Here is a 25,390-nt window from a genome sequence, read left to right on the forward strand (position 1 = left end):
ATTCAAAGCAGGAGGGATGGAGGGAGGGAGGTAGGGAGGGATGTCTGCCTCCAGTCATGTGTTTTAATTAAAAACGCCGGGCGAGCATGCTTTAGGTCTTGCTATGGCCGTGTACTCCTGCTAACTGCAGTTCGGTGCAGAGCGACTTTGAGTTCCTCCCTTATCTGAAAGCTCCGATCGGAACCTGGCGTTTGCTCTTTTCCGTTTCTCACAACACCTCCAGCGCACGACGTCCATCTCGAGCGCTCACCGAGAACAAAGAGCGACGGCAGACAAACAGGATCAACTTTGACTTTTCATTCCAAACGCAGCAATCGGCAGGAGAGTGAAGGGTTCCTGGAATGTGCCTCTCTGTTTTGATATCTCTCAATAAAACGGTAATGATACGCTCCCTCCATCTGGATCCAGTTGCCAGTCCGCGCCAGAGGTAGACGTGTCAGCTGTTATTATTATTCTCCCTCTGTGATGTTTAGGTCTGGTCGCAGATGAAGGAAGGTCACTTGGCATACCTTGCGTGCTCGCCTGTAATTACGGAGGCGCTTGTTGAAGGTCACCCAATATGGCTTCACAGGGCAACACATCGCTAGACAGAGTGAATAATCTGCTACCACTGACATACCATGACTCTTGCATCTGAAGATTCTAATGCAATTTATATTTTGTTAATAGGATGAGTTGTTATGCTACACATTGACCTAATGACTACATAGATCCAAATTTCTGGATCCTTTCATCCAATCGTCTTTTTCTTTAATCATTCTTGAATTTAAATAAACACACGCTATCATGATGTATGTAAGTTAGGAGCCCTTCCACCAGAACAAAAAAAAAAGTATTCATTTAGCAAAGATTGTCTAAACAGGACATTAATAATAGATTGCTAGAACGCTGTCTCCAGGTATGCAGCCATGCGTTAATTGTGACAAAGCCTGCATGATTATTTTTTTGGGTGTCAGCCATTTTCCCTCCGCAGACTTTATCCTCCCAGGAGAAGATGCACTCAGCAGGAGTGCCATATTCCAGTGACAAGGCTGTCTGCCAGCCTGCTAACCTCATGATTGTTTCCAGACAAGTGCAGTTGCCCTCTGGACAGCACGCCTCTCAGTTCTAGAATAATGGCCAATTACCAGGAGGCAGTTTGTTGAAAGGATGCAGCCAGGAACTACATCTGCCTTCAAACAGCCCTCAGATCCAAACATATGCTCTGGAACAAACTACCTTTGGAGATGAAATGCATTCAAAACAACCAAAACTGCCTTCAGAGCGTCATGCGACTGTCGAGAAATGTCCAAGTTTAGCCCGACATGAGAGCTGGGATATATTTTTTTTAGAATAAGTTGTTTACTAAGACGGAATGAAGAGAAATGGTCGATAAAAGCTTGTGGACAGAAATGACATGTGGTGTGTGTATATAATTTAACACACTCAGTTTTTATCTTTGTCTGCGTTTGGTCCGGAGGTCTGAAATCAAACGTGGCGTTTGACCAGGGATCATAACAATGTGGCCGCACAAACACAAAGTGATACTTGAGGTTGCATTCATAAATGACACAAGGAGGAAGCAGCGATTCAAACAGGCATCAAACCTCCAGCGAGAAGTGTTTTTTTTTTTTTAAACTTGTTCGACGCCCTCATCCCTTGCACTCGCTACACTCGTGTTGAAGCTGATGTGCACCTGCAGTCCTTTCAACAGGCTTCTGCAAAGCCAAGAAGAAATAATTTCCGGGGGAAACCAACATGGGTTCCCACCAGCTTCTTTTGTCACTGTGTCAGCGCCAACAGCTCAACATATCACCCGACACAGACCTGCTGCTTTTACAACCATCCTGAAAGCTCAAGGCAGTGTCAGAACCCCAAAAATATTACAGCAGGATATTTGAAGGGGTGAAAAAAAAAAAAAAGAAAAAAAAAGAAATCCTCCTTCAGCTCTGCGCTCTGGTTAAGTGGTCACCGTTGGAACACCAAGTGTCCGCCAGATGTTTTCTTGATCCTTTGATATATTTACCGATTCTCTGGAAGCTATCAAGAAACAGCACATGCAAACAGCACAAACTGCAGGAAAGAGTAATCCTTTCCAACAGTCCACCCACCCTGTCTAAAGAAATCTCATGAAACTGAAAATAATTGTTAGAACGTATATATGGCAAGAATAAACTGAGAAACTGTTCTGAAACTTAAACACTATGTAGATTTAGAGAACAAATTTAAACTAAGAATTGCATTCTTTAAATATTAATGAGGTAATAATACAAGAAATATACTCAGAAATATATATATATATTTTTCTATAAGTGAATGAACAAGCTGTTGTCAGAGGAAAATAAGGTCCCCAGAGCACTGTTTGAAGCTAAAAAGGTGGCAGGGTCCACCACACATATACAGTAGAGCAGTATTAAATTATATCGTTTTTTAAGGCCAATTTGTTTATTTAGATTGTTTGTTCGTTTAGTAAACAAATCAGTCAATGATGATCCTTCTCTATAAATCATCTTTCCAAAAACTACATATTGCATCAGCACAGGATTTAGAAGAACAGAGAAAAATAACCAAGGAAGTAGAATAAAAATTTGTATTAATAATTACAACTGTAAAAACAATTACTATATTGAGCAAGGTCTTCTGAAGCTCATATTAGTAGTTGGATAAATTGTGATTTAATAATGATAACAATACAGTTTGTAAAAAAAAGAAAAAAAAAAGAAAAAAAAAGATGTGACTGATTTAGTGCTAGCCTTCCGATACATATTGTAAGTGATAGATGATAGATTGATAGATCAGCTGTAGAATCTGATCATTATGCAGAACACAGTTTCAGACTAAACAACACGCTATTTGACCTCTTACCTTGTCTTTTTATTATCCCGTATGTTGTAAAGATGACTTGAAATGCTGCGTATCCCGTGTCAGCTCGACCCCATGCCGTCACCACAGCTGCTTCCTCTTACGGCTGATACAGAGCAGGTGGAGACATGATCGGCAGGCGGCCACATATCGACCCATCAATCATTAAAATGTAGCAAGTACACAAGATTTGGCGTACTCTCGCTGTAACTTCTTTGGTAGATCAAATGCTATAACCAACAGGCACAAATGGAAACTTTTAAACTTGTGCATTTTCTGTGACTCGGTTTCTTAGATCATCCGAAATGACGTGCTCGCCTTGACTCTGTGAGAGCTAGACTTATTTCCTTTTTTCTTTTTTCAATTTTTCTCGTTAAACCCCCTCCAAAATAAAGCAGGCCTCTTCCAAATCCAATCACCAGAACTATCATAAGAGTCTGATCTCGTTGCCACCAGCACTTTAAAGATTGCTGTCATGTTAAAACGTCCGTCTGGACCCTGTGGCAAACCTCAGAAATATGTTTCCATGTTTTGGATGGAGCTTTTCCACATTTATAATATCCGGCATTTTTCTTCTCTTACAGCCCTTCCTACGTGCCTCCTTTCACCACAAATTTGGACAAATTAGGAGTCTCCTTTAATCTCTTGATTAGGTGCTGTTGTGATAGTGGATATCCGTGGAGGATGAAGATTGATTGACTCCTCTGATGCAGTTGTGAGAATCCAAACAGTCCCGTTTCCACCGGTGATGTCACAGCGTCAAAACCAGGTGCAGAGGCCAGCGGGTGCATCGGAGAGGGGCCCACTGTAATTCAACGCACACTTTACAGCTAGTCAACACGGCTCAATATGATCCTGTAGTGTTTCTTAACAGCGTTAAGTTAAATTCCTCCAGATCATATGTTTCGAATTCAGACGGCTCCCATTTCAATCATCTAATTGAGCCTGCACCTTTCATTGAGGATTCTGGTTCCTCTATTTATGAAAATAATGGGCCGTCAAGTGTTCAGAATTTCAAAATGGAGCAATGGGGCCTGGGGGTGGATTTAAACCTCCACCTTCACATGCACGTGTTGCTCTGGTCCCTTTGATGATTTTCCACAGCTATTGCTGCATCTCAACAGGAACTGAGAGAACAGAAACATCAGCTAATACGACAGCATCCTGTTTTTCTGCCTCCATCGTGCCAAGATCCCGTTTCTTAGTTTCAGGTTGCTGTTTTTGATCCAAAAGTAGCTACACAGAACCAGATAATCCCAATTCTACTAGACTTAACATCTGTTTCACGCAGATTTATAGGAAAGAAACATCGACAGACCAAATGGAGATGCTAGTGCAGTGAAGAAAAAATCATCCCTCATTGTTTTCTCACCAACTCACTTTACTGATATTGCCTGTACTAAAGAGTTTAAACCTTTTCATAAACCTATCAAAATAAAATTTGTCCCATGTAAACAATGTAAACTGATTATTTTCCGTGCCCCTTTCTGCGCAAGCCCACCGCATTGAAGTAAACGCATAGTGATGTACGTTTCTCCACTTACCAGAGATGGTAGCCTCTAAGCTGAACTGGCCTGCTGCGGAGAACTTGTTTATAATACAAAGTGTTAGAGAACTCAACAGAGACAAGGACAGATATACATCTTCGGGACAGGAACTTGATAAAACATGAGCAAAAAAATATATATATATATATATCTGACAAGAATGCATGATGTGTCACTTTTGCACACGTCACACTGCCATTTCGATTAAACTGTTGCATGTAAACACCAGACACTGTTAATCCAATCCTATGCAAACAATTGGCCTGAAATCTTCCTCAGAATGAAGAAATATTGTCCATGTCAACATAGAAAACGGTGCAAATTGTAACTAACTTCTGACCGATTCTTACTTAATACTTGTCAAGCAGTATAAGCAGGATCACCTCCTCTGAGCTATTCAGTTACATCAAATACTAAGTAAGCTTCCACTTTGCGCATTATTTTTCGATAACTGCATGGCCCCTTGTGATCGTGCATGTGTGCATTTATCTTGGTGGCAGATGGGGTGGAGGGGAGGCATTACAGGGGCGGCTGGGGATCTATAACCAGACTGTTGCCGTGTTGTCTACAAAACTACAGAGGTGCAATAATGTGGTCTGCAATCTGGTCTTTAACTGGCATACATATAGATGCCTCCATCCCCTCTCTGTTCATTGTTGTCAGGGGAATTGTTTACCTGCGCCGCAGCGTTGCTATGTCTGGACTCTATAAGGCAGCTCGGCGCTGAATTAAAGATGCAGGAGCTCTGGCCCGCGAGGAAGCCGCGTGTAACTGTATACTCCCCCCACTGCTCCGGCTCTATCAATCAAACCACAGACTGGCCGACCCTCTGATGGGATAAATGATTTCAAATCTGACTAAAGCTGTTGCTTTGGCACTGGGGTATAAATCTTGGCTCTTAATTTAATAATGCGAGCTCAGAGGGGTGAGGCACCTGGGCTGTGATTGGTCAGGGGGAAGGGAGTCACAGAGGGGAGTCCCTGGATACTATTTTCACTTTAGCAGCCGCTGGTAGCCGTCTGACTGCATTTTTAATTCAGCCCGGTCACTCTCTGTGATAGACTGTGTTTCATTTTTCAAATCGCTCCTCTCCCACCTGAGCTGTTCCGCTTATCGTTCTCTATTCCGCCCGCTTAATCTGTCCACCGCTGGAGGTTCAAAGGGTTATGTCTCTGTTTTACAGACTCCCTATTCATCTCCTCTTTAATGTGCAGTGTTGGTGGGGGAGGCGGGGAGAAAACAGGAGTGATGGGGTGAGCCGAGGCTTTTATTCGATATAACTACCATAATACTTCTCTCAGGCTCAGATCTGGTTTCTCCTTGGCTGGTTTCAATTCAGTGGCCAGTAATCACCGTTCCTCAGGAGTTTCCACTTTATGTCCCACTGTCCTCTGCTCTTCAGCCAACAACAGCAGGTAATCTCGTGAAAAAACCTCTGAGAAGCACCGGCTGGTCTGGTTCTGTGGGCGAAAAAACACATGATGAGAACATATGATGATGGAGACGAAGCTGAGCAGATATTTTCCTTTTAATGTACATTTCTTGAGGTTTTTGAAGGTTCGACATCATTGTGGTTACGTTTTTTCTACGTAACCTACGTTGTGGTTACGTTTTTTCTTATAGAATGCGGCATTTAAAGGGACAGTACACCCCAAGATAAAAAAACAAAACAAATTTTTCCTCTTACCTGTATTATTTATCCATCTCGATTGTTGCGGAGATATCAGCCGTAGAGATGTCTGTCTTCTCTTGAATATAATGGAGCTCAATGGAACTCGGCAGCTGAGCAGATGAGGACATCATTAATGTTTGCATCACATCCTGTCACAAACACAAGACTCTTTGTACTGAATCACAACCTATTACGGTGCAGAAGGGAGTGAGCATCAATGCACGGATGAGAGTCTCGTGCTCGTGACAGGATGTAAACATTAATGGCGTCCATAGCTTGCATAGATTAATGGACACCACTTGGCTAGTTAGCTCAGTAGATGCACGCTTCCTTCTGCATTTTGATACCGTTAGCAGGCTTGATTCGATAAAAAGAAAATGGTTCCTGCACGAAACTGCTCACAAACAACGTCCACGGATTACATTTATTAGACGGGTCATGATTTCTGGAAAGACACATTGCTGTTGAGCACTACAAGTCGAGTTCCATTTATTCCGTTTCAGAGGATGCCGATATCGCCAAGACGCGGCAACACAGGCCAGAACACTATGGATGGATAAATATCACCACATCTATAAGGGAAAATATGTATTTGTTGATTTTGGGGTGTACTATTCCTTTAAAGTACATAACAAGTGGATGTTTCAGGAGACGAGGGTCAGCTTTTGTCTATTGATACTTCAGCAGTAGTAATCAATGGTACTAACTGCTTCCATATGCTGGCGGTTTGTACTGGAACGAGGCACACATGCGGCTACACAAGTGACAGTCTTGGGGAGCATTCCTGTGCTTGAAACACATGCAGTTTCCTTGTGAAGTTCAGGTGCTCCTCTATTTAGAGCTGTTTTACATGGAAAGAAGCCTTCCTTTCAAGGGACATCTCATCTTTGTGGTATCCAGGGGATTTGTTCATTGCTTGCCACGTGTTATTACAATTTTGACAAATCGCAGAGCTCAGTCTTGGTGTAATTTGATCCTTTCCCATCTTCTATGACGAAAAGAACAATTTCGTCATGTTTTCATGGCGTCTGTGAGATTGCACCGGATTGGAGTCGGTGGTCTGTAAGCTGTTTTTGTCTGCTTTAGCTTAACTTTGCCCGAACAGTACAATTTAGAAGCGTACTGTAAAACCCTATACGTTGAAAAGGGGGTTTTGGGTCTTTAAGATGAGAGCAGCTCTTTGCAAAACTGTTGAGTGATGAAGATTCCCCTCTGATCACTGGTCACTTGTTCGTCACTTAACAAGACCCTCAATCTTGGACCCTTTCATCACTCCTGAGGAAGTTAACCGACCATCACAGCACATACCGGCCCGCCTGAGCATATGCGTGTCCTCATGTGCATCAGACACACTGGTGGGTGGTTAAGTGAGACCTAATGGATCATTGCTCTCTCAGCTGTTGTCCTCTGTTTTATTTGGAAATCAAGCACGGATGACCTCATCTCCCTCGACTTCTTCTAGGTCGTCAGGCTGTGCGGAGCCCTTAAATCCTCTCACTTGTTTTCCCATACACAGGGGTCCTGTGGTGCGCAAGCATTCGGATGCCTGCGGAGCGACCCTGGACTTGTTGCCAATTAACACGTCACACAACGCTGCTATTTTCACTGAGGGAAATGATCACAGAGGACGCTCAAGTCCCTCCCCGCAGTGCCAGCCACTCAGAAAAACCTCCAAGGAAGCGGAAACAGAGACAAATAGAAACAGGGTAATAACTGCAACAATGTGAATTGTTTTCCCACGAGCAGGGGAAGAGAAAAAGCAATTGAGCATACAGGTGAAATCATAGTTTCCTGTGCACTGTGCAGTGTAGAGACCCGTCAAGCAAATATTGGAGAGAATGATGCAGTGTTGTATTTTCTTTGCGCTTACAGGGAAAAAGAAATCTGAAAATAAGAGAGAAAGCACCAAGCATTTCTCAGTTAGTTTGTTTCACACGCGTTGCATGCATCACAACCACTCATTGTGGGTGCTGGGTAAAACGACTGAAGTGGCACCCAGTGGTTAAGCTAGGTTACTTTTTTTTTTAAGTAAAGCGAGGAAACAGAGAAACGGATTCAGTCCAACAAAGGGGCTAAAGTAGAGGCACGGGACTGAATCTCCATCACATCCTGTACCGTCCACAAGTATTTTAGACAGTGAGTAAATCTTAAAAGGCAGCCCAAGGCTAAATCATGCAGTCCCTCCTGACAACACAATGTGGTAACCAGTTTTTTCCCCTATATATATATATATGTATTTCTATGGTGCATAGTTTTAAGGAAAAGGGCATCAGGAATATCTATTAATATATTCCACGGCAACAAACAATAAAGCATTCACTTAACCTCATGGTTTTCTACTAAAAGGTTAGGTTTCTATTAAGTAGGTCAAAGAGTGGAACTTGAACTTAAGTTCAGTACATGAGCCGTAGCTTTACTCATAAAATCTAAATGCAATCCTTCCAGGATCTTTCCCCTGCAAGGGCTTGATAAACTCGGGGAGGGTTTAAATATGACAGCAGAGTTACTTACCAGAGCAAATCTAAATGAGGGCTGTAAAAATAATGAAAGACTACGTGTCATCCTTTTAGAGCAAGACTACATATTTCACAATGACTGTTAGGGAATCACAGGACAGAAAGCAGTTGCAGTGTGCAGGTCCACAATACACTACGAGGCCCATTAGTGGCTCAGCTGAGGTATCTGGTGTCTCGTGAATTCATGAGGATCTGTGTGTGGTTGTTTATGCAAGTTTTCTCAGAGAGGACACAACCAAAGCATCCATTTCAAAAGCTTTCTCCCCCGGTGGAGTTGTGTCTTTCTGAGTTTCTTGGAGAGAATATGCAGGTTAAGGCGGATGCAGGAATACACTGCATACTTAAAACAGACTAGAGATTAGCTAACCTCTTTGATGACCACAGAGGAAGAAAAACAGGCAAGAATGGAGTCATTCTGAGGGAGGGCTACCAGAATCTAAACAAGCCAGTGGAAAATGTTTATTTAAATTAATTGATTTCCAACCTTGCAGTGAAGAATGGCAGCCATATTTAAAAGACTGTGGGTGTTATGTTTTAGGGAAACTATTACATAAAGCACCAAAGTATCATCTTTTACAAATGTCAGTTTTTGCTAACCTTTGTGAATTCCTGCCATCATCTAAAATGTCATCACTGTTTTAAAGGTTCAGTGTGAAGGATTTAGTGGCACCCACCCTACCAACGCGTTGTCACTCCCAACTTGTCAAATGTGGCCGCTTCATCGGGGGCCTTACATTTCAAACTATGAAGCTCTGCCGACCTCTCCAGCATCAGATTTGCAGAGAGTGCCCCGGAGTCAAGTTAGCAAAAATATGTACTATGGACTGACTGGTTAGACTTTAAAGATATAGCTTGTTGACAAACAGTTTACACACCAGGGTTCTCCCCAGACAATGGAATGGTGGCGCAGCGCTGCTATACTGCTAGCTTAGCACCACTACACTAATTTTCAATGTTAGCTGCTTTGTCGTGGGTGAGGGTGACAAGCAAGCATTCCCCCCCCGGGGAGTGTCCGTCCGTCCCCCCATCCAACGATAGTGACCAACTCTGGCTGCCCCGTCAAATGATTACGAATGTCTAAGATTATAGACTAATGAAAACATAACAGTGAATATTATGTACCTATAACCACCTAAATTCTACACACTGAACCTTTACTGGTTTTCATGCCTATGATTCATTGTCCTTGAGGACGATGCCCCACTCCTACTTGTCCACTCTATTCTCAGTGGAACGTAAGGCAGGGTAAACCAGAAGCTCTAACATGTAACTAATGTTGAAGTCTTTATTTGGTTTGGGCCTTGTTCAGCCTCCGAAGTAGACTTAGGGGTCCATCTAATCCCTGGGATGCATTCTCTCTGACACAGTCATCTGTTCCAGTTCCCCCCACCCTGCTCTGCACCACCACCAACTCTCACCTCACTAACAGGACATTCAGTCTGTCTGTGGTCTTCACACGCATTAATAGAAGGGAGACTTCACACGCCCACCATTTCCATAGCTTATCATACCAAGACACGAAAGAAATCGCTCAGCTCCTTCCCTCGGCAGGGGCTCTGTGTGCAAGTATCCATATATTTCCACACCATACCACCTTAAGCCTTTTTTTAATATTGTTGGCTGCCCTCAAATTGTGAAAGAGAGTGAGCTTGATCCAAGGCTGTCTCTGGACAGGCTCAGTTTTGATGGAGAACAGGACCCTGTTGCTTGGGGTAAAGTTAGCACGTTAACCATCAGGGGAACACTGTCTGTATATGTGTTTGGAGACACTGCACCCCAGAGAGGGGAACTTAACTTGGGTTTCTCTGCAAGAACTGAATATCTGCTCTGGGAACTGTGATAACTGCCTCAGGACCACATTTTGAGTTTTCGCTGAGCTGTGGATGGTTTTGAATGGTGGGAGAGTCTCGAGTACACATGGTAAATGTTGCGGAATAGAAAGGTCAGCCAAACCTTGGTGAGCTTTTCTGAATATTGTATATTATTACTGAGTGATGCAGTGCTTTAGTCAGAAAACTCAATCAGCCAGAATCCAAAGGGAAAATTGCTCCGCCAATAAAAAAAAAAAGACTATAATTTAATAAATCATATTTTGTAATCAGCTTACTATGAACTGTTATCAATTATTTTGTGGTACGCGAAGGTCTCTACCATCTTTATTTACCAGCATACTTGAGTGTTTCATTGGGATTCTACTGGGGAGTTTGCCCTTAGAACTGTAACAGTGTGTGTGTGTGTGATAGAGACACACACTGAACATTGACTGGTGGGAAAAAATGGAACTCTATCGGGACATGAGAAAATGTCTGTTTTCCTGATACTCATCAATCTATGGTCCTACGTTTGGGATAATATTTTGAAATAAAACTTGTTATTCAGGAAATGGCCAACAGGCATCTCTCAGCCATTCCTGCTGGGTCTTTGGATTCATAGAAGCCAGTTATCGGGGCTCACATCTCACCTCAAAAACCTCAGTGTATAAGAAACACACACAGACGGCTCCGCAAAGGTACACACATAGCAAGAGCTTAGCAAAGATAGACATACTGCAGGCTTTGCACCTGCCATATGCAGATAAACACTGACTATGGGTTAACGCCGCTCACACTCCCTGGGATTCAGACACTTTTCTGCATCTCTCTGCCCTCCAATGTCAATATTTCGAGTGAGGCGTCTCACCAAGACAGACAGTGTGGCTTTGAAAGGAGGGTGTGGATTTTCTCCTCAGCTTCCATGCAATGATAGTGCAATAAAAACCAGGAGAGCAAATCACTGACATTAAAAGCATTAGACTATAATAGCTACTCTGCTAACACATTCCAGTGTTTGTACATCGATATTATACTAAATGCCACGAGTCACTTAGATGCTGCTTAATTGCACCACATAATGGATAGAGAGAAACTTTTCCCCGTGTGGGGAAAAACAAAGCCTGTGAAGCTAATAAGACATGCATATTCAACATTATATTCATGTTCCCTGTTGATTTTATGTTTGTCACTTGATTCATTTCTGTCTGTGTAATTTGAACGTACGCTGCTGAGCATGCCAAACAGTAGGTGCGTGGCATGTGCGCGAAGGTTTGGCTCTGTCAGACATCCGATAATAGACTGTGACTCAAAAGGTTAAAGGAGCGTTCTTAACTATTTTTTAAGTTTAATCATGCATGTTAACCGTTTGATGGAGTCCTCCCGTCAATGGCAAAAGCTTTCTTCATTACCTAAAATGGAACAGCTCACAAATCAAGTGTGGCAGACCATTTTTTTCCTTCCTATGAAGGCGAAGGTGGACATTAATTAGCTTGTATTTATTTAGCTGGAAACCTTTATGATTCCACAGAAAGGGAAAAAAAAGAAAAAAACCTTGAGGGAAGTAAGATAACTGCCCCTTTCTATTTCAAAGCCAGTATTTAGTTAGCAGGGAAATGTTCAGCTGAGTCGGAAAGAGTTTTGGTTTGCTCGTAGAACCCTGTCAGGGCAAATGCTGATAAGATACGATACATCAACAGGATAAATCAGGGAGCACAAGAATACAGAAAGTATGTGTTGGAGAGGGGACTTGTGCTAGCAGTGGAACAACACAGCAGGAAATGCCCGGCTGTCTCACCACACATATCTCCCCTGCGCAGTGGCTCACAAAGTGATGATGAGTCTGAATGAGACTGCGGTCCTCTGGAGAACGATTACTCTGTGCCTCATCACTCCTTCACTGTGCAGAGGCTGAGGAACTGTGCTCACGAGGGAACAGCATTTAGTCATATTTCAGGTTGAAGCAGGTTGTCGAGCTTGGGGGGACGAAAGTAGGGACCATGATGCTTCTAAACATCGCTTTGACCGATCTGTGCATTCGTGACTTTTGTCCGTGTTGACACTTCTCTCATTTTGACAGTCTCTGAGGTTTTAATCGACCGGGGTAGGAGTGCAGTGTGTCGTGTTCGCGGGCAAAACACGTCATTTCTTAAACAACTCACAGATGTGTCTCCCAGAGGTGTCGATATCCCTACAGACCACCATGCAAATCATCCAGGATCTAATCAAAAAGTCCCAAAACAGGATGACCCACTTCGTCAACACTGGCGGCTGTAAGAGTCACAGAAAACAATCCTGGTCTGCTTCTACGGATCACTCAGTGAAAGCATATAATTATCCACTACAGTCTGCAGGGTCCATTTGAGGTAGTGGGCTCCTGTGAAGAGATGCATGTACCCTACTTCAGTAAAAAGTCATTTAAAAGGTGCTCAAGTCAGAAAATCAGATGAAATATTTCCTAGAGTGGGACGATGTGACATTTTTCAATTAAAACTATTACAAAATGAACCGCACGGTACACATATAATGAACAGACACTAAATCACAGCCAGCAAGCTTTTTCCTTGCATTCCTGTCATCATCAGTGTTCTTCGGTGTTGTCCTGCTTCATCATTCTTGGTTTGACTTTACAGTCATCAGATGCGATAAATCAAAGCAAACCACAAATTGGATGGAAAAGAAAGCAATGCTCATAAAACGAAGCATATGATGTTCGACAGAGAGAAGTGGAGAGGAGGCGATAAAAGGAGGACATGAAGTGGCAGGTATAAGACGTCTCATTAAAGCAGCTTTCTGCCACTTGCTACCAGATTGGAAATTATGACAGTTGTGCAGCGGCTCTCTTGCTTTCCTCACTCCATTGCCCAGTGCTGGTGAGATGTGACCCTGTGGTGGAGTCTAAAAAAATGCAGTCAGCCTTGTTTTATTGGCTCGTGCTGAGCCAATGATTTTCCCTCTGTTGGCCCCACTCTACCTTAAAAAGGCAGGTATTAATGTTGTCAGAAAATCAACAGGGATCTGACCACATTTCTGTCTTTTGTTCGGTTCCTAATAGCACTCACATTTTTTAAGTTCCACAGCATCTGCTATGGCTGTCGAGCTCTACCAGTCAAAACTTTCATTTCGGACAAAAGTGTGGCCTCTCTGCGTCTTCTGTGTTGGCGAGGATTTCACACATGTCTTCAACTTAAGTGACAGCTTGTGTAAGCACAATTGGGCCAGTCAGCTGATTCAGAGGAGAGCAGAGAGGCTGAACACTGGTAATTATTACTAAGAACAAGATGCATTTACTATTTGGTCTTGTTGCAAAACCTCCGTGCACAAAAAAATCAAACCTTGCAAGATATATAGTGTTCTCGATTGAATAATCTGACATTCTGCTCTTATTTACTTTTGGCTGGAGAGTTAGATGAGTCAGTGCCTCTCCATCCCATTGAATATGATGCTAGAATCAGCAGAAAGCTTAGTCTAGCTTAGCATAAAGACTGGGAAAATGGTGGAACGACTAGCCTGGCTCTGGCTCCAGTGACAATGGTAACAAAACGATTAATGCCAATTCAAATTTTTATCCCTCCCACTCTTCTTTTAGTGCTCTCTTGCCTCTCAGAACAGTCTTAAACGGAGAAGTGGTTGAAATTTCCCCCTATGCAGTGGGACAGTGCCTCATCATCGGTGGTCGGTGACTGTTTGCATAAACAGACACGACCATTTCCAATTTGCCTTCTTCAGCTAGATTCAAGCATTCAAAGACCTTATGGAGTACAGTTAGCAGCTCATGCTCCTACACTGACAGCCTACACTTTTAAAAAGTGTGATGCGTCTCTCAGCAATAACAATGTAACATTAGTGTAGCTAGCTAGCTATTTAGCTACTGAGACATCTGCAAACTGTATACTTGTTATAAAGAAGACAACAATACATTGGAACAACGGAGAGTTCTCGTAATCCTCAGTTGGAATTGAGAAACCTCCATTTGTTGGGCGCTACTTTGCACTGGGACACCGTACCCCTACAAAACAGAGGGGTAGGGCCAAAGGTTATGTTAGGATTGGGTCTGATTAACACATGATATGTTGTTGGTTCAATCTGCACAAAGAGTGAAGTGTAAAAATGACAATCTGCCATTTTATTGGCAGTTACATACCAGATTAGTTATTGGATGGAACCACTAACTTCATGGAGTTTCTGCTGTTTGTTTGCCAAGAAATAGCTCTGCGAATAACCCCCATAAAAACTGCAAATGTTCATTCTTACACTTAAGTTTGTATAGTTCCTGTAGCTGTTTGAAGTCTTTATTCTAAGCTATCCAGCTGCTAGCTGTAAATTCATATTCACCATACAGACCGGAGAGTGCTGTTTCCCTCTTTAAGTAGAGAAGGCATCTTGGTAGGTAAACACAGGCTGTGACAAGACACTGTACACTCATCTCTGCCAGGCTCTTCCCCTCTGTCTTTACAGTGCAGCTTAAAAAGGATGAGAGCTGCGCTGTGAGGAAACACCTGGTATCCATTTGGAGTACATTCTATTGTGTTTGTGCAACACAGCACAGAAGAGGAGGTGGGGAGAGGAGTGCCGGTGTCCATGGCCGGTTGCGAAAAGTGGGCCAAAAAACTGGTGTCATGATCAAGAGCGTAAAGGGACAATTAGGTGATTTGTAAGAGAAAAACATGTAATGCAGTGAGGCAAGAAGGTTAAGTCTTTGTTAATGGTAACTTGTCTTTGGAAAGTGTCTTCATCACCCTTCTAGCAAGACATCCAAAGATGTTGTCATCCTGGAAACAGTGCTGAGTTTCAGACAGCACACACACACACACACACACACACACACACACACACACACACACACACACACACACACACACACACATCCATTACACCCTTGAACCCTCAACTCACATCCCTCCCTGGGTAATATCGTCTCGGACGTATCCTTCGTCTTACTGGAAATGTATCTGCTTGTCTTGTGTATCCAAGGAATCTGCTTATCTGATGTTGACTTCCTGAGATCTTGCCCATAAACAGACCCGAAGTCCGCTGCTCCAAGTCTCATGGGTGAGTGAAAGAGGAAACTGAAAGGAAGGAGGGAAGATGCAGGGGAAGGAAGGAAAAGAGCGAGATGTGAAGGGGGGGATGAGATGAAGTCAGCGTACAGTTAGCGTTGTTTAAAAAGTCTGGACAGAAGGTCAGAGTGTTGCTCAGGTCAGAGTGTGTTTCCTGGGGTTGGCTTTAGGCCCGATACAGCAAATTAAAGATACCAATAACAAATAAACCTCGTATATCCCATCCTCTTCCCCTCTCCTCTCATTTTCCTTCCCTTTCCTCACTCACCGCTCTCTCAGTCTCCTACCCCTGTAATGATGCGCTACTCCAACTGTGGTTAATGTTATTAAAGCTCCAGCCACGGCCGCCGTTCCAACTAAAATAAAACAACAATGCCTCCCAGGCCTGCAGAAACCTTACAGCTGGACTACGAGTAACTCAAGACTTCAGAGTTCTGTCACTGCTTTCCGGTACATGTTTCATTCACCTCTCAGATCTGCTCCAGAGCCCTTGTTAAAGGAGAACGTAGATATGCTAATGTCCGATGAGATAACACTTTGTGGGAGTGAGAGAATTCAGGCCGGCTAACTCATTTATTTTTTCTAGCCGTTTTTTTTTTTTTTCTTTTTTTTTTCCTGAATTAAGAGAGTGGGTTTGTGTCCTTAGTATTTCCAAATAAACTTGAGACGGGAAGTCAGTATAACTTGGCGGAGCCAGTAAGGAGTTTTAGTTTTGTAGTTCAGCTTGTTCAGTTTCCAGTCATTTGATAAAAAGAGGGAAACGTTTCCAAAAAACAAAGAGAAGTTCTTGAAATACTCACTGTTCTGTTCATTAGTTGTGTACTGAGGTAATGAATCAAGGAAGAAGTAGGGTCATTCACTCACAAGCCTATACAACCATCACTCATATGTGCAACCAGCAGAGCTGCCTGCTGCTAAGCTGCAGGTTCCAGACACTTGTGCATTGGCTTTCCAGGCCCAGAAACTCCTCCACAACTCCAGAGGAAAACAGCTTCATGTCTCCCAGAACTGTGATTTGGTAACTGTGTCTTGATTTTTGATGTTATAATCCTCAATATAAAGGTTTAGTTAGGTTAAGAAGAAGACGAGGAAGAAGAGTCTGTATTTTCATCACACACATCTGCGTCCAACGTAGCCAAACTAGTTCTCTGCATTTAATCCATCCAGGAAGAGCAGCATGGAGTCAACATACAGCGCTCGGGGGGGCTGACGCCAGATTAAAGCCAGTGCCTCAGTGAAGGGCCCTGACTGAAGAGTTAACCTATTATTCATACGGCCTTGCTGGCTCACAAGGCACAAAATCTACTTGGTTAAGACCAAGACAAATCAGGATTTAGATTAAAAGGAATAGGCTCGGGAACCTTTCTCATCATGCTAAAAAAAAGAACAAGAAATTGGTTAAGTTTAGGGAGACAACATGGTCGTGTTTGAGAGAAACCAACAACTACTGGAAGCAAACTGCAGTCTCTGGGGAGGATAGTCTCACTACTATATGCACTGGAGGCAGAGACGCTGCAAATTGGCTTAGGCCTTAACTCAAATAAGCAGCAGCGATGCACAGACACGTACACAAACAATGTTGAGGGAAAGAGGTGGTCGGCCGCGGTCTATCAGCTGACCTGCAGCTGGCTGTGTCTCTGGATCGGCAGTCACACATCATCGTCCTGCGTGCAGCTAATCACAGGGTGCCCAGCAGCCTGCAGGAGACCATTAACACTCAAGGGCACCCAGTGGAGCCTGAGTGCTGCTCTCCAGCGCAGAGCAGGTTTGACCATGTATGCCGCTAACAAGCTCGCTCGTGTTATGTACAGTTGTTGCACATATGTAGCCACACTCACACACCTTGCACACAAAGAGACGTACAGTCTGCAGTAGCTCAACATTCACAGGCAGACAGTCCTCGGCAGTTGTCCGGCACTGCTCCAAGAGAGAAACTGAATAGCTTTAATCGTGGGAGAGCGGTGAATGGCCGGTTAATTTCAGCATGTGTGTTCATTTCCTGACCATCAATCCCACAGTCCATTTGGCTCAGTACCGCACACCGGTGATGCTAACCATGCAATTGGAGGAAACCCAGTATCCTCTTTTTTTGAATAACACAATTACCATTTCAAGAGGGAATTATACAGAGAAGTCAGTGATTAGCTGTCATGCTATTTCTAATTCCACAGGCACACAGGGAATTGTTCCTCCCGGCAAGTGTTTCAAGCATGTATTCAGTCTTATTTTGTTTAAAAAATAACTTGAAATTAAATTTTGCCTGTTTTAGCTGTTGACTTCAAACACCGCAATCAATTAGGGAAATCAAAAACTATGTTTGCCAACTATGTTATTGTTAATGAAAAATGTCAGAACAATTGTCGATAAATAGAAATTTTAATTAATGTTTTGTTATAATTGCATGCTTTTGTTGCTGTTTCATGTCACACTCAGCCTTTATTGTTCTCATACATGGCTGGAGCGGTATACATAATCTTTAAAGAGCGAGTGGCCTTTTGAAGTGTTTGTTTTCGTTCGGCTGCAACGCCATCCCATTTTTATGCAAATGAACTTCATTATTAAGACGTCTGTGTGCGTCTATTTTCCTGCAAACTGGTGAAAACCAAGAAGAGTGCGCGTGATATCAACAAACAAGCTATTTAATGACGCACCTTCAGAACCAATTCGCCTGGTCAGGAGCGTCTCCGGTGTGTCTTGTGTTGTCTGGAGAGAAGGCGACAGGAGTAGCACATCAGTGAAAGCTTATTTTCTCATTTTACGCATTCATTTGTTGTCCTTGCGGAATGAATTACTGGGACAATAGAGGAGAACAGAGAGAGGACGAGGTGAAAGAAACGCTCGTCTCAGGGGAGGCTGGGAGACTGTTTTTGTGCCTGACCCACCGACCGTGTTCTGACTTGACCAACTTCGTGAAAAAAGATGCTCCCGGAAACTTTTTGTTTATTTCCTTTGCTGGAAGCTGTGTCACAGAATAGACTGAAAAATACAATAGTATAGGTCAGAAGGACTGAGTGAGTCGGCCACGTAGTACATATAATGACTCAGCCCTGGTAGAAGTAGAAGTAAGAGTAGTAGCTGTCTACCTACACAGTGCAGTGTGAAGTATGTCTGTCTTTTTACTACCTGTAATGTTACCGTCACCTCTAACCTCTGTGATCATAGTGCTTTTTTTCATCCTTAAACTAGCTTTGTATGTATTTATATTTACTGTTTTTGTATATCCCCAGAAAGCACACATACCTCTTGTCAGTGTCTGCTTAACATCACGACATCCACAGCTGATCGCCAGCCATTTTTGAGCCTTGTCTGTTGAGCAGCTGAATGTATTCTTGTTTGATGAAGACCTTCATATTGCTACGATGCAAAAGCGATGTAGGTGCGACGTAATCCCAGTTTTAAATTGTGGAATGGACCAGTTCAACTTCTGAAAACAGCTCTGCTTGTGTGGTGTGTTCATGTAGGTTGCTGTGACCACGATGATGCAATTCAAAATACATCTGTTACCATCACTTTCAATTCACGTTTGTCATTTCTGAGGCGGAACCTCAAGATGTAAAATCTGACATCAGGAGACTTAAAATTATGACCGTCAGTATAATTACAGATTGGATTTTTATGGGGTTTGTATTTGTTAACAAACTACCATGTCAAACTATTTCAGCTTTGTAAAGGTTTCAACTCCAGGGTTCCATTTCCACTTCGTAGACCCATGATGTCTGAGAGGCTGCTTCTGAGAACAGTGGCTTACCTGGAGGGTGACGTCAGTATAAAGATACAAAGAGGTCTCTGTTACACGTGTTCACGCATGTGAATTTAATTCCTGCAGTGATCTGTGTCTTCCAGGGTGATCATGTTTCTATCCCCACAGCACACATGTGATGACCCTGTGGCTTAGTGAGGATGAAACCGATGTCATCCATATTCCAATTAGCCAGATGCTGCGATCCCAACAGAGCATTTAAGGGCGATTTTCAAAAAATGTCAGTGATGGCATTCTCCAGCGCCGTTGCCCAGTTACAGGGTCTGTATTATAAATCAAAACTGGTCAAGAGCATTAACCTACACTTGTATATGAAGATAACTGGGACTATTTCCTACAAAAGGCATGTAATTGCAGTTTTTCACAACAGCCTTTCTGCCAGTGAGTTTTGATTGCGACCTGTATGTTGATTTGATGATCTCTTAAAGTCTTTAAATGACGTTTTTTTTTTTTTTTTTCTCATTCCTCGAGCCTGAAAAACCATTTTGAGGATGAGGCTGGAAATCATTCTCTCACTTGTGTTTCAGGGGACATGCTTACAGCAGATCAAAAGCAGCATACGTTTGAGTGACTTTTGGGCGATGTCAGCCTGCTAGCATTCACTATCTTATGGATCCTCTTTGGTCTCGTTGCAAATTGCGAACAGATCTTGCCTACAACGCACAATCCATAGGCACTTTCCTGGCACTTAGTCTCAGACACCTTTGATGCAGCTGGTTTTGAGGCGAAACAAAAGACGGGCGTGGGTAATTTGACACACTAAGCTAAACTCAGCTCTTTTTTTTCTTTTTTTTTACTGCACTCATTGAGAACACTCCATTAGGGAGCAAAATACTGGAGAGCTTGTTGTGTGTGGGAGATCGACTTGTTCACGGTTGTAGTGCATTAAGCTCTGCTCCCCTAAGTATTAATCTGCCTTGCTTATCTCACCACTTTGATCGAGGTGGAGCACTTTTCTTACACACTGGACTCGAGTTCTTTTCAAACTTTAAAGGGCTGAGAACTTCAGTTGCTGGCGTTCCTCTTCTCAGCCTCATTACAGCTGCCTTCTTACGGTTGCCTCTGTTCAGGAATTAATGACAGTTAGGTTTATTGAAGCAAAGCAGAGCAAATAAACAGCTTAAATATTATTACACCATCCAGTAGGCCAGTTAATAAACTCCACTACATGGCTGTATTGGAACATGTTCTTTCCCACTCTTCCACTCGTCGGCTTTGGCCAACCTCTGTACTCCTTAGTCATCTTTACCTACAACACCGCTCCTTGAGTCGTTAGGGACAAGGAAAAATTACTTTATTTATCTTTTATCTCCATCTTATCCACTTGGCATTATCTAAGAGACACTTTGACCTTATCTGTAATTAGCATAACTCATGGGATGGAGTTCATGGTGTGTTTACACTGTGGCTTTAAGAGCTCCGTGAGGGAAAGCATGTGTAAGACAATTATTCATCGGTTGCTGCTCATAAGCTGGCTGCTGTTCAAACCAACGTTAGCAAGGACAGTTGGCCCACAGGAAAAGCAAACAAGGCTCCCATCTTTTTCTCTGTGGATGTGCCCCAAGATGGTGAGTTTTCTTAATCGCACAAGTTGACAAAATAGATGCATAGCAGTAACAGGAAGTGATTTTCCAAAAGGAAAGGGGGGGCTTGATGAATTTTAACTAATTGTGGTGGAGAGCTGACCGGGCAGTCTTCGACTGCTGGCCACTGAAAAGCTTTGCTGACACAGAGGCAGCTGAAGGTCAGGGATTTCAAACTTCTGAGGTTTTTCTTTAAACCTGAAGCTCTTTAAAGCAGCTTTCCCTCCATGAGGCTGGGTGAACTGTCCTGGACATGTTCCCAATAATAATTTTGCCCCAGTCTCTTTGTGAAAACAACATTTTAAAACATGTTCTGAAAATAACATTTGCTTGCCTTATGTTGCATCTGCTGAAACTGGCTCCTGCTGGTTCTGGTTAATCCAGGACGGAATCCATCCAGGGCACTGCAAATTAAGACTATGAAGCAGCCAGCAAAATGTGCAGGGGAACTGTTATTGTTCATTAAATAACAGATGTGATCAGCATATACTCTAAAATCATAATGTAAAACACAAGGTGGGCTGATTAGCTTGTTAGCTAGCTAAAACAGCATAAGGTTTCCACATAGATCACTGCTTCTAATTTGCTGGATTCTATGGCAGATAATGTGCCTAAAATGACAAACCTTTAAGTAGCAATCAAAATTATTTTTTTCATCAGCACAAGTGACAGCCTTGGGTGGAATTCATTGTGCTTGGAACATGCCCACCATCATTAATAAAAAGCCAGAGCCAGACGAGTGTGGGCACAATACAGTGTCATGTGAGAACAGACTGAGAACATATCCAATCTAACATTCATTTATTGTTACTTACTTTTCAGGTTGATAGAAAATGAATCAAGAGCTCAAGATTGTTTAAAATGCTGAAATAAAAAACGAGATTCAGCTCTGCTGGTAAGCGCTGGAGGACATTGGATTCTGCAAAAAGTCATGTTCCATAAAAGACGCTGAGTTCTCAGGTTTGCCCACAGTGGCAGCTTCCTGTCCTCCCGGCCACATAAATGCCCTTACGCTACGATACCCCTGCTGCAGTCCCTGCCCTGTTTTTTAAAGCTCTTGGTAGCCCTGGCTATGGCTTCCAGATGCTGCGTCCAATGTGTTTTTAGGGAAAAGAAAGGAGCTAATCTAATAATAAGGGTGGGCAGCACAGGAGAAGCCTGGAGGGTAGGGAATAATATTAGCACATCTTCGTAAATCAGAGCCCTCGAAGCAGTCCAGCAGACATTTATTTAAGACGCCCAGACCACCTCTGTATCAGCGAATTACTGGGTGTGAACACACAGAGGACAGATAACCCACACCCCCCTACAAAGCTCTGTCTGCTTGTCAAAACGATACGATTATAGGGTGTATTAAAAGGAAAACAACACAAGAGGAGATTATGGTGATTAGTGTTTATCAGCCATCAAGTCATGAATAATGAAAACACTGTTTTCCCCTCTGCTTCTTAATACCAAGCCCTTATTTGGAGGTTTTCTCCCACTCGTTCCCCGAGATATTTTTCCAGAACTCCATATGGTGCTTTTATCCATTCACACAGCAGAGCAACTTGTATGTATTTATTCATTTATTTGGGGGAATGGAGTGGAAAATAGTGTTTCCGTGCTAATTTAACCAGTTCAAAGGGATCAATCTAAGGAGAGAATTTCCCAAGAAATAGCATTAAATTGTCTCAATGAGCATGATCCTTATCATGCGGGCCCTGGCCCATGCTGCACACAATCAGGAGAGACGCTGCATTAGAGGCTACATCTGTGGAAACCATGGGCAGGGGGCCTTTGAACCCAAACAATATCAAGAAGGTAATTCTTTCAAGACTTCAAATGGTGTTTAATTGCCATGGGTACATGAGAGGATGAGTTATTTATAACTGCATCAGTCCTTCTGCTCTGCATTCCTGTGCAGTAAGCCTGAAGGACTGCCCGGGACCAGGCTGAGGGCTCAGCGCTGTCAAGAAGTTACGTTTGAAAGAGCCAAGGAGTATCATTGAGATTCAGCAGCCCAACCGAGTTTGTCATTTAATTTTTTTCTCTTTCTTCCAAAAAACACCCCAACTGTCACTCCCTTATACTAACCCCAGGGAAGGCTCCCATTCTCCGCAGAGGCTGTCGAAAAAGGGAAGGCGTTACTTAGAAATGCACAGGAGGAAAATGCACGGTATTCATTCAAGATAGACAGGACCCAAACGTTAGCCTTGGTGCCATCAAAAAGACACAGCTGTCCTCACCCTCCCTGGCTGTCATACTCTCTGTTTCTCATCTTCAAGGACTCCTGGCTCTGCCAAATTCCTCTTCCTCTCCATCTTCCACGCTCTCAGCCACTTCCTCTCGTGAAAAACTCTTTCACTTTCTCTGTCACTGCCTTAATTTCCCATCTCCAATTTCCCTCTCGCTTCCTCTCTTTCAGGCGTCAAGTTTCTCTCGCACTAACCACCTCTTCTCCCTCTGCCTCCAAACTTTCCACCCTTGCCTTCCTCCTGGTGGAATTAGGGTCCACACTGTAGTTTCCCGGCGAGATGCTAATTAGCAGGTGGTGTAGAGAGATGCATGCGCACATAAACACATGACACTAAGGCCACATGGACCACAGTGCTGTTTATAGCAATCACCTGTAGGTCTGATTAATGTTTGAGTTAATCAGCGGGGCAGGAAGGAATTCAGCTGTGGGTGCGCGACTGAAAGAGGAGTGGAAAGAGAGAGAGAGAGAGAGTGCACTAATATATATCTCAATATATTCAGTGACTCAGTTTATATCTTCCTCTCTCTCTCTCACACACACACACAGACACACACACACTGGAATGTAATTTAATGGACAAAAATCTATTCAATTTTTTGCCATTTTTAACTTTTTATGTTGTTTAGTTCCGGAGAACTTTGTTGTATTTTCCAACGTATGGCAGTTTCAGGTGATGTCATTAAGCTGGCCTGATTCCCACTCACTCACTGCCCTTGGAGGAGAGAGCTGAGTTATCTGTCAGAGCGCTGACAGTAAAAAAAAAAACTTTGTAGCATTAATAAAAAGTTTTTACTCTCTTAATTCATGCCCATTGGCAACAGCAGAACTGAAATGTTTTTGTTATATCATGCTGGAAAATGAACACAAACTAGTGTACAGTATTTGTGACAACAGATTTATTCATAGTTCTTTTTTGTTTTGACGTTGAGCCCTGTGATGGACTGCTGCTCTGGGGTGTATACAATGCCCGATGCTCATTTTGTTGAATTAGACCAGTGTTGTTTGATACTAATCCAGTCGGTTAAGAGAAGACACATTATGCTCATTTTCAAGTTGATATTTTCCACTAGAAAAAGCTTTAATGCTCCCAGTTTCCTGAACAGTGTCAATGTATATGAGGTCCTCTGGAAGAGTTGCATTTTGAACACAGATATCTGCAAGCGACAGGCCTTATTACACATGAACTGATAGCATCTGACACCTGTCGTGAGATATAGATGTATGCTTAGGCTCAAAGATTTCAAGTGAAATAGAGCTGTATTTTTCTTATTTAGCTAACACTAATATTGACTGAGAGAGTTATGGTACTTTATGTTACTTAAAAACTTCAAAGATGTACTATTTTCCTTTTAAATCAAGGAAAAGCTTCTGGGACACCACCATCACATCTGGAGAGGAGACGTCAGACATTATCTGATTAGGTTTCATTATGATTACTACCGCATCTGTAATCTGGGCCTTGTAGGTAGAACTAAAGAGGACTCCGGACTTTGAAATCAAAAATCTTATGTGCTCTTTTAGAAAAGAAATATCAGTTCCAGAATTTCATCCTCCAGTTTCTCTAAAAACCCAGACGGCAAACTGTTATAATTGAATCCACCAGTGACTTATTTTTAAAAGTTCATCTTTAATTTGCTGCTAAACTCTTTGTGTATGTGAGAGAATGTTCAGATCTTTTTTTTTTTTTTTTTTTCTTCAAACCGGGAAAATCTTAACTTTGATCGAAGCTCTTCACATGTTCAGCAATTCCTCATCGGTTTGGATAATGGACAGTCGTAATGAAGACCATGATATGTGCATGTGTCTCAGAAATGATGCTTGCAGATGTGACTGCCAGCATGGCTTAGATATGAGTGGGCCTTCAAAGTTCCAAATGTTGGGAGGTTTTAATGTGGTTTTTAACAGTTTTGGCACAGGAACCATCGCCGTGGGGTCACTGGATGATAATGAATGCTGATCACAACAGACAAAGGGTTCTTTCTTACTGCTTCTCAGCCAAATTCAAGATGTAAGTCCTTGCTCTGGCCACAGCATGGCACTCTTCAAATTGAAATGTGACCTCTCTCCTGACAGTTCTGCTCTCTGCTGTGACATTTTGAGTCAATACTGGAGCATCATGTGAGACCCTCACCGTCTCATTGCAATCCCTTCCTTGTATTTAGATTTAATGATGAATCCCAGGCGTGACGAACCAATCACACATGCCTATCAGTGAAGGGACAGTGCTACAATCGGGCACAGCAGGGCCTGAGAGGAGCTTCCTTTGAAAATCAGAACATGACCCTACCGAATTGAATCCCCCTTCCTCTCTACTCCACATTTTCTTCTTTTTTTTTTTTTATTATTTTTTTTTTAAAGAGCCCC

The sequence above is a fragment of the Acanthopagrus latus genome, chromosome 11, assembly GCF_904848185.1.
Source record: "Acanthopagrus latus isolate v.2019 chromosome 11, fAcaLat1.1, whole genome shotgun sequence".
Classification (NCBI taxonomy): Eukaryota; Metazoa; Chordata; class Actinopteri; order Spariformes; family Sparidae; genus Acanthopagrus; species Acanthopagrus latus.